This window comes from Neomonachus schauinslandi, chromosome 11 (genome assembly GCF_002201575.2).
Source record: "Neomonachus schauinslandi chromosome 11, ASM220157v2, whole genome shotgun sequence".
NCBI lineage: Eukaryota > Metazoa > Chordata > Mammalia > Carnivora > Phocidae > Neomonachus > Neomonachus schauinslandi.
In genome coordinates this window covers 1442521-1452081 of record NC_058413.1, presented here as the reverse complement: position 1 = coordinate 1452081, position 9561 = coordinate 1442521, and positions in this window count along the sequence as shown.

Sequence of the window (9561 nt, the reverse complement as noted above, 5' to 3'; positions counted from 1 at the left end):
AACTGGTGCAGCCACTCTGGAAAACAGTATGGAGGCGCCTCAAAAAATGTAAAAATAGAATGTGATCCCCAATTCTGCTTGAGTATTTTCCCAAAGGAAACAAAGAATAGTATTTCAGAGAGCTCTGCACTCCAATGTTCATTACAGCATTATTCACAACAGCCAAGATATGGAGACAACCTACCTGTCCCTTGGCAGATGAATGGATAAAGAACATGTGGTACATAGATACAGTGGAATATTATTTAGCTTTAAAAAGGAAGGCAGTCCTTCCATTTGTGACAAGATGGATGAACCTGGAGGACGTTATGCTCAGTGCAATGAGCCGGACCCAGAATAACAAATACTATCTGATCTCACTTAGATGTGGAATCTAACAAAACCAGTGTCATACAAACAGAGTTGAATCCTCTAGTGTCAGCTATAATGGGCAAGTACACACTAAAAATGGCCAGATATGCAAGAAATTTAAAACATATGACCCATGGTCAATAAAAATAGCAGCTAATTGAAATAGACTCCCAAATGACCCAGATTTGGGATTTAGCATACTTTAAGCAACTATTACACATATGTTCAAGACTTGAAGTACAGTCTTAATATGTGAACATAAAGGAAAGTGTTCAAGAGGAATTAAGACTGAAAAGAACCAAATGGAAATTCTAGAACTCAAAAGTACAGTGGCCTGAAATGAAAAAGTTACTGAATGGCCTCCCTGGCAGTTATATGATGACAGGAGACAGGTCCGGGTAGCCAAAGACAGACCAGTAACAGTGATCTAGAGAGAGGGACCGAGTGACCTTTCAGAACACATCAAATAGTCTAGCATAAGTGTAACTGGAATCCCCAAGAGCAAGTAGGGTGAGAAAGTCACAGAAAAAAATATTTAAAGAAAAATGGATGAAAATTTCACCAATTTGATGAAAAGCGTTGACTGTGAAGTTCAAGGTCAGTGAATGTCAGTCAGGATACATACCAAAAAAATCATATCTAATGATAAATTACATACTGGGGCCAACAGTGTAGATTACGTCTGACTACTCATCTGGAACAACGGAGGCCAGAAGACAACGGAACGACATCTCGGAAGTGCATGGGCACGCTCACACCTGTCAGCCAGAGTTCTGTATCTGGTGAAAGAAGCCTTCAAAAATGGGAGTGAAAGAAGAACTTTCGGATAAAAGATGGGAGGGCTTACTGCCAACAGACCTGCACGAGGAGAAATACCAGATGATCCTCAAGGATAAAGGAAAATGATATCAGGGAGAATCTCAGCTATCCACCTGATGAAGGCCAGGTGTTGCTTAGGGATGGGTTGGGAGGGAGAAATAGACACTAAAAGGGTGTGAAGACATTTTGGGAACTAACGGGTAGGTTTAGCATGGTGACTGTGTGCTAATGTATGTCAAGAGTTAGCAAACCATATACTTTAAATGTCTGCAGTTTATTGTACAGTAATAAAGCTCTCTTTAAAAAGTTCCAGAAGTTTAACAATGGTGAGATCAGGATATTTTGTAAAAGTGTTTTCTGGATCTGAAAATGTGCAGGACTCGACTGGTGAAAATCAGTAAGTAAATAATTAATTACAAGGTACAACCAGATTGGAAAGTGGTCTTGCAGTTTTCCATAAAGTTACACATACACCTCTCCTATGGCCCATGTATTTTAGAAACTTACAGAAGAAATGTGTAAACACGTATCTTCAAAAAGCCTTCTACGAGGATATTCAGGGCTGCTTAGTCACGGTGGCCTGAAGTTGGAAACAACTCAGGTGTCCATCAGCTGTTGACAGAACAAACAAATCTGCCATCTCGATTCCAGTAATGACAATAGATCAACAACTGAAACACCCAACACCAGTGAATCCTGCAGACATGATTTTGAGTGGAGGAAGCTAGATGAAAATTAATACCTGTGAAATTCGAGAGCAAACAAAACTTATTTACTGTTGACAGAACTCAGATCAGTGGTGGCCTGGGACAGACAAGTGGGAATGTGGGGGCAGGCGGCACAGTGTGGATTAACTCCAAAGAGACGTGAGTGGGTTTCATGGGGGGATGGAGCTGTTTTATACCCTAATACAATCAGAGTTCAATTAGCGTCCATGTGTTAAACCGGACGGTGCTATACACTTAAAGTCTGTGCATGTGATTGGATTTAACTTTATCCTCAGTAAAGTGGATGAAGTGCATCCCCATGAACAGTGAAAAGATAATGTATGGAGCTGAATATTCAGAATGAAAGGGCTCCTGGAACTCAGTGAGGAAAGAGCAGGTAGTTCTACTGAAAATCAGCAAGTGACCGAAACCAGCTCATCACAAAATAGCATTTCCAGATTTCCTACAATTATGTGAAAAGGTGCTTATTGGCAGTTGGGGAAATGCAAATTGCAAGTATAATAAACAATATGACACACTCCCCAGGTGGGTGGGAATCTAAAACTGAAAATGCCACGCTCTGGGAGGGATGTGGTGCTTCGGAGGCTCGCACGCTGCTGGCGCGTGTCCATCTGTGCAACTGCTCTGGAATAATGGTGACATTGTTGAAACCGCCATTTGAGGACTTCAAAACTTGTCAAATGCTGATAAGTTCACATACACATGTGCCTATGTGCATATGTACACGCACATACACACATGCGCGCGAACACACACACATTGCACATACACGTACACACATACAAACAGGGGTGCACATGCATGTGATCCACATACAACACATGCATACATGTGCGTGCGCACACACACGTGTCCATGCGTGCACACCCTGAGCATGCACACGTGCATGTATGTGTACACATATACGAAGAGGCGCACATACACACGCACGTGTCCACACGTGCACATGCACTCCCACATGCATGCACATACATGCCTCTGCGTGTGAGCGCACATGCTATAGGCATACAGGTGCACAAGGGATACGCAACCACATAGATGCACACACAGTTCACACGCACGCATGTGTGTACACATATATGTGCTCGCACACGCATACACACACCACATATCCGGGACACATGCGTGCTTATTCGCATCCTCCATAATGTTGTATGCCTCCGTAACTCACTCACCTTCACTGCCATGTAGTACTCATTGTATAAATACCACATTTATTTATTCACTCCACTATTGATGGGTATTGGGTGATTACCAAGATCTTGGCAAATACAGTGCAGGGATGATATCGGAATCAACACCCACCAATGGCGAGTGGTTACTAGGTAAGCTAGGAGAGGTTACGGTTGCATGTGATGCGGGAGACATTTCCGGAGTGCCAGCCGCGCTCTGTGACTCGGCCTGAGTGAGGGCCGCATGGCTGTCTCCTCTATAATACTTTCTTAAACTGTATATGTGAGCATTATGCATGCTTCTTCATGTTCCATCATACTGAACGGATGAGTGCCCGATCGAACGAAGGCACATCTATTGCTTACACCCTCAATATTCTAAAGATGCCCAATATTCCCAAAAGGACCTCGAGATTAAATGCAGTTTGGATCAGAATTCTCACCAGTGTTTGGTGGGAACTAATAAACTAACTCTAATATCTGTGAAGCAATGCAAAGGGCCAGGAGGAGCAAGACCCTCTGGGAGAACAGGAAGTCGGGAGAAGGTCCCCAAGCAGACTGTATGAGTGTACAGAGCTGTCACAGCTGAGATAGTAAGGTATATGTATGCTCGGCGAGGGATGACTGATAGGAACGGGGTGTGATGGAGCTCCAGAGGCCAGGCCGTATGTGTTTGAACAAGGGACATAGGGCAACGCTGGCCCTGGCCAGTCACTCTAGAACATGGCGCTGGGACAGGAGGATATCCACGTGCATGGAAAGAAATATACAACCCCTTCTGCGGATCAATGTCCCAAACATTTAAAAGAGACTATAGGAGGGTATTTTCATGACCTAAGGCAGGAAAAGATTTCTTAAACCAAATTTGAAAGGAAACTAGATTGGTGTATTTTACTACATTTTTAAATCTAGCTAACTCCCTAAGTTCCATTCATCGAAAGGCACCATAAAAAAGGGTTCAAGGAAAAGCCACAAATTGGACAATGGGTTTGGAACACATTTAAAAGCAAAGACGTGGTGTACAGTCAACTCCCAACAAATCAGTAAGAAAACAGAACAGATAACACAATAGAGAATGGGCAAACTATTTAAACAATCACTCCACAAGCATGGAAATTCAAATGGCCAGTAAATGCATAAAAAAGATATTCCCCCCATGTGTAATCAGGGAATGCAGATTAAACCTGCACTCATCAGTAGACACTTCTGCGAAGAAGACACACTCGTGGCCAACAAGCAAGTGCAAAGATGCTCAGCATCATCAGCCATCGGGAACGTGCAAATCAGAGCCTAGTGAGGAACACAGCGCACCTGTGAGGAGGACAGGTTGACGAGGGTGTGGAGCACGGCTGCTGGGCAGCAAAGCGGTTCCGGCCACTGTAGGAAACAGTCTTCGCCCCGGGGCGTGATGCACCCGAGACGCATCCACGCGGCAGCCGGGTCGGTGTTGCCAGCCTATTCTTCGGTTACGTGGACGTGTCTCCGTGCATTTATCTGTCCCCACGTCGCAGTTCACTGGGATTGTTTACAGCATTTCGTGATGATGAGGAATGCTGCTTTCGGCCTCAGCGACAGGGCTCCCTGGGCTCACCACTTCCTCTTCCACCCCATGGCCGCAGCAGAGGGGGCCCCTCTCGGCCACCCTGCTCGTGCCTCCCCAGCAAATGGGGCTGGAGGGAACGGACCCTCAAAACGCATCCGTCTCTCCATTTATCTTGGTTTTTATTTTCTTCAGATCTCGCCCTCCCCCTCCCCGGCTGACACAGGCTCATAAAGGCCGGGGGTTTGTGTCCCAGCTGAGCACCCCCCCATCTAGGACACCCCGAGACGGTATAAGGGGCTGCTAGCAAGCCCAACCACCCAGGAGGGAGACCTTATGCCCGCTGTTCTGGACAGTCCGCCTTCTGCCCCTCGGGGGCATTAAGGACCTTCTTAGGCCACTTGCTCTGCGGCCTTCCTTGGGAAGAATGCGAGAGCCGCGTGGGCCGCCAGAGCCCCTCATCCCATGGCCCTGAATTGTGCTTCCTTCTTCTCCTCCCTTACTTTAGCTGGGATTTTGCGTCCGTGTGTTAATTTTTCTCTATTATTCTTCTGCCTTTTACTTTATCGGCATCTGCTCTCAGTTTTAGTTTTCCAACTAAAGTTAGGTGGAAATGTATTTTAAATTTTTGTTCTTTGCTAAAATAGTCCCTCTAAACTATTCATTTCCTTCTAAGCAATAACTGCATCCCACGATGGCGTGTTTTTACTTTCATTTTTATTTAACTCCAATGCTTTCTAATTTCCCTTATAATTTTTTTTTTGGCCAAATATCAAATATTTGGAGGCTTCTTAAAGTATTTTTAATTTTTTTTCCTAATTTCCATTTGGGCCCAAATAAAATATTCTGTAACACTTACATCTTCTGAAGGTTTTGAAACTGATTTGCACTGTCTTTAGTTTTGGTATCAGGACAAAGTTGGCTTCACAGAATGAGTTTCAATTTTCTGGAAGACTTTGTGTTAACATTGGTGCTAATTCTTCCAGGGCCTGGAGATTTCTTTCTCGGGGGTTTTAAATTGCACGTTCAATTTCTTCAGTAGTTTTAGGGACATTCAGATGATGTATTTTGTCTCAGTCGAATATGAGTAGTCTGTGGGTTTTTAGAAATTGGTCCATTTCTGCTCATCTGTCATATCTGCGAGTTCAAATCCACCCTCGATTTCTAGCATTGCCTTTAGGGAGCGGACCATTTACTTTCTACCCACACATTTGGAACTTGCAAAGTCTTCGTCTCACACCTCGCTCTGTCCTGGGACTTAATCTTGGGGCACAGTCTGTGCTCTGAGGCCAGGGCCCTTCTGGGGTTTTGATGGATGCCCTAGGTGTGTACCAGAGTCTCTACTTTGCTGGGATTCAGACTTTAACTCTGGTGCTGCTTTGGTGAGCATCTTCTGAGAGCTCCGAGCTCTTTCAGGCTCCTGCTGTTGTTCTCAGCCAGGCTCCTGGATTTCCTCCTGCACACGCTTGGTTTAGGGGTCAGGAGCCCCGGATCTGGAGTAAGTTAATGCGGATTGTTCCCCTCTCTATGGCCCTTCCCTACCTGGGATTTCCTCCCTCACCCCAAACTCTGCCCTCTGACCCTTGAGCCCACCAAGATGGAGCCTGCTGCTCGCACTGAGGCCACCCTGCTGCCCGGGCTGGAGACCCTCAGGATCAGAGCCCCCAGGGTTTGCCCTTACATTGAATCCCATCAGGCTTCTGCCTGCTTGTAGCTCTGCCAAGTTCCTGTAGGAAGTCAAAAAGATGTATATTTTGTCTACGGAGAGCTAGTCTGATACAAGCTACTTGCAGTTTCTGGAACCCAGGCTGCTTGGAGGATTCAACAACACAGTTGACAAGCTCGGTCTAACAGACCGATGTAGTTCCCTGTATCCGACAGTTAGAGAATCAGCATTCTCCACAGGCACACATTTGTGACACCTGATGACAGGTGAGCCCACAGAGTCCATCTCGCATATGTCAGTGAATTTGCATCACATTGACCCCAGTCTCTGATCGTATTACAAGGAAGTTAGAAAAATAAAGCAACAAGAGTATATAAGATGCATTTTTGAGCCTGAAAAAAAATAGACATTCTAAAATAGCTGGAGAGCAAAGAATAACTCATAATGGAAATTAGATAGAGCTTGGCACAAAGCAATCATGAAAACAAGAAACGCTGTGAAGCAGAGCCTCAGTAACGCAGCCGGCGCTGTGCTCGGAAAACCAGGTTCTCTCCACTGGAAAGGACACCGGGCTGAGATCAGAGGGGTGGTCACAGTGCATATGAAGGAGAAGACAGTGAATAACCACCTTCCCAGAATTTAAGAGAAACACATTTTTAAAAATGCAGTAGGAATTAATGACATTGAAAACAAAGACGTATCAGAAGTGCTCACAAGACCCGAGAGAGAGAGAGAGAAATGGAGGGAGAGAGATGGAGAAAAAGACATAGAGAGAGAAATGGAGAGAGAGATGGAGAGAGAGAGAGAGATGGAGAGAGAGAGATGGGAGAGAGATGGAGAGAGAGATGGAGAGAGAGATGGAGAGAGATGGGAGAGGATAAACCTACAATATCAACAGTGAAAAGGAGACAAATACAGGTGCATCCAAAATTTTTCAAAATACGCTATCAACAACTGCATACAAAGCAATTTGAAGTTGTATTTGGGATGAACAACTTCCCAGAAAAAGAACATTAGGCCAGTCCAAGAACAATAAAACCCGAGTGTACCTGCAGCTCGGAAGACGTGAAATCAGAGGTAGAACGCACCAGAAAGAGGAAAGAAAATCAAGGAACAGGTCCCCACCTCACACTCTCTCTGTCTCTGTCTCTCTCCAGTTACTAAATACAAGGTAATTCTTGACAATACCGTTCTTACATATAAATTTTAGAACCAGGTTGTCTAGTCTAATGGGAAACTGTCCTGAAACTGAACAGAATTAGGCAGGTTACAGATGAGTCTGCAGAGAGTTAAGCCCTCGGGGAGCAGAGGTCTACCCCTCCACTAATTTAGTTTCCTTTCAATCCTTCGACACAGTGTTTATAATTATTTCCACAAATGTCATAAACATGTTTGTCAGGTACCTTTTTTTTTTACTATTGTAAATGATGTGTGTAATTTTTAAGTATATGTTCTGATGCTCCTAGTTTGTACAAAGGCATTTCATTTTTGTGGTTGTTGTATATTGATCTTTTATCCAGGAGTCTTGCTAAATTCCCTTATTAATTTTTTTTCCTGTAGATTCTCTGAGTTTTAGTAGTGACATCATCTGAAATTGATAAGAATTTTCTTCCATCCTCTCACATCCTTATCCTTTTCCTCCCTTCCTTAGATTGATTTGGTTAGTCTATAGGCTGTCCAGGCTTTCTGCTAATGCTAAAGAACAAACCGTGACCGTGGGCATTCTTGTTATATCTTTGATTTGAAAAAGACACTTTTAGTATTTCATCATATAGTATTTGCCGTAGCTAATTGTTATCAAGCTAAAGAAATTCCCTTCGGTTTCTAATTGGCTATGATATTCATTTAAAAAAATGATAATCAGATGTTGAATTTTATAAGGAAAATTTCCACAGCCTATAAGATGATCACATGGTTTTCCTTCTTTTTCTGTTAATGGATTTTCGTGAAACATGTTTAGAATTCAATTTATTGTTTTTGACTAAGTAGTATGTTCACATGGCTCTAAACTCAGAGGGGTGTACAGTCAAAACTCTTGATGGACAGCTTCCCCTCTCTACCTCCGCATACCCCCTTCCTCCCAGAAGACTCCTGTGTCCCCAGATGCATTTGTGTCCATCCTGAGATATCCTGTACAGTAAAGGAACATTAAAAAATATGATTGGGATTCCTCTTTTCTACGCATACCGTACCAATCATTCTGTGCCGTATTTTCTGGTTTTGCTTAACAAAAGTCTCAGAGATCATTCCGAGTGTATGTAAGGACCCTTCTTATTCTTATTTCTACTGTAGCTACGTGTGCAGCATGGGTGTTCCATACATACTTGACCAGCCCTCCAGGTCTGGTGGACCCCCGCTAGCACACATGTGTGCAAGGATGTCTGTGTGAGAAATCCCGGAATGCGACCTGCTGTGTCAAAGGTTATGTACGCCGCAAATTCACTGCATTTTATCGAATTGTCTTTGCAGAAGTTGTTTTGATTCATATTCCCTCCAGCAAAGCACCCGGTACTTTTTGCCCCATTCTCTTGTTTTATAGACCTGTGTGCACGTTAAAGCCTTTGTTTGTTTGGCTTTGTTCTCATCTGATAAGAAACTGATGGTATCTCTGTGTTCTCATCCACATTTCTTTTATTGTCTTCATATATTTAGGCCAACTGTATTTCCTTTCCTCTGAATTTTTGCTTATCTTGGTTGTCAACGTTTCCATTGGATTCTTTTTAAGAAAATTATTTATAGGCGCTCCTTGTATATTAGGGAAACGAAACTTCTGTGATCGTAACTCATTCCGAGTTTGTCAGTGCCCTTTTGACTTTGCCCATTTAGGTTTTTACTTAATGAAACACTCAACAATTTTTTAACCTAATTAAACATAAAAGAACAAGTGTATGTAACCAAATTCATGAGTCTTTCAGGGTTTTGGCTTCTGGATTTAGTGTCACACTTAGAAAGGCTGTCCCCCGCCTCTGAGACACTAAAGCCACAAAACATAAAAACAGTAATGAGGACGATGATGGCCAACTCATATCCAGTGACTCATCTGGGCCCGGCCTTTTATTCTGGAAGGTAACCCTACCTTTATTCCATTGTGCAGATGAGGAATGGGAGGCATGGAGGCTTGTGACCTTCACAGGGTCACAGAGGTCACACCTGGCCCAGCCAGGATTGGGACCCTGACCCTCAACCTCCAGAGACTCTTCTCATCCACTCCACTCTGCTGCCATCATTGTCTGCGCTGCTCCTTGTAGAGCTCCACCTTCGCTGGGGTTTTTTTTAAAGATTTTA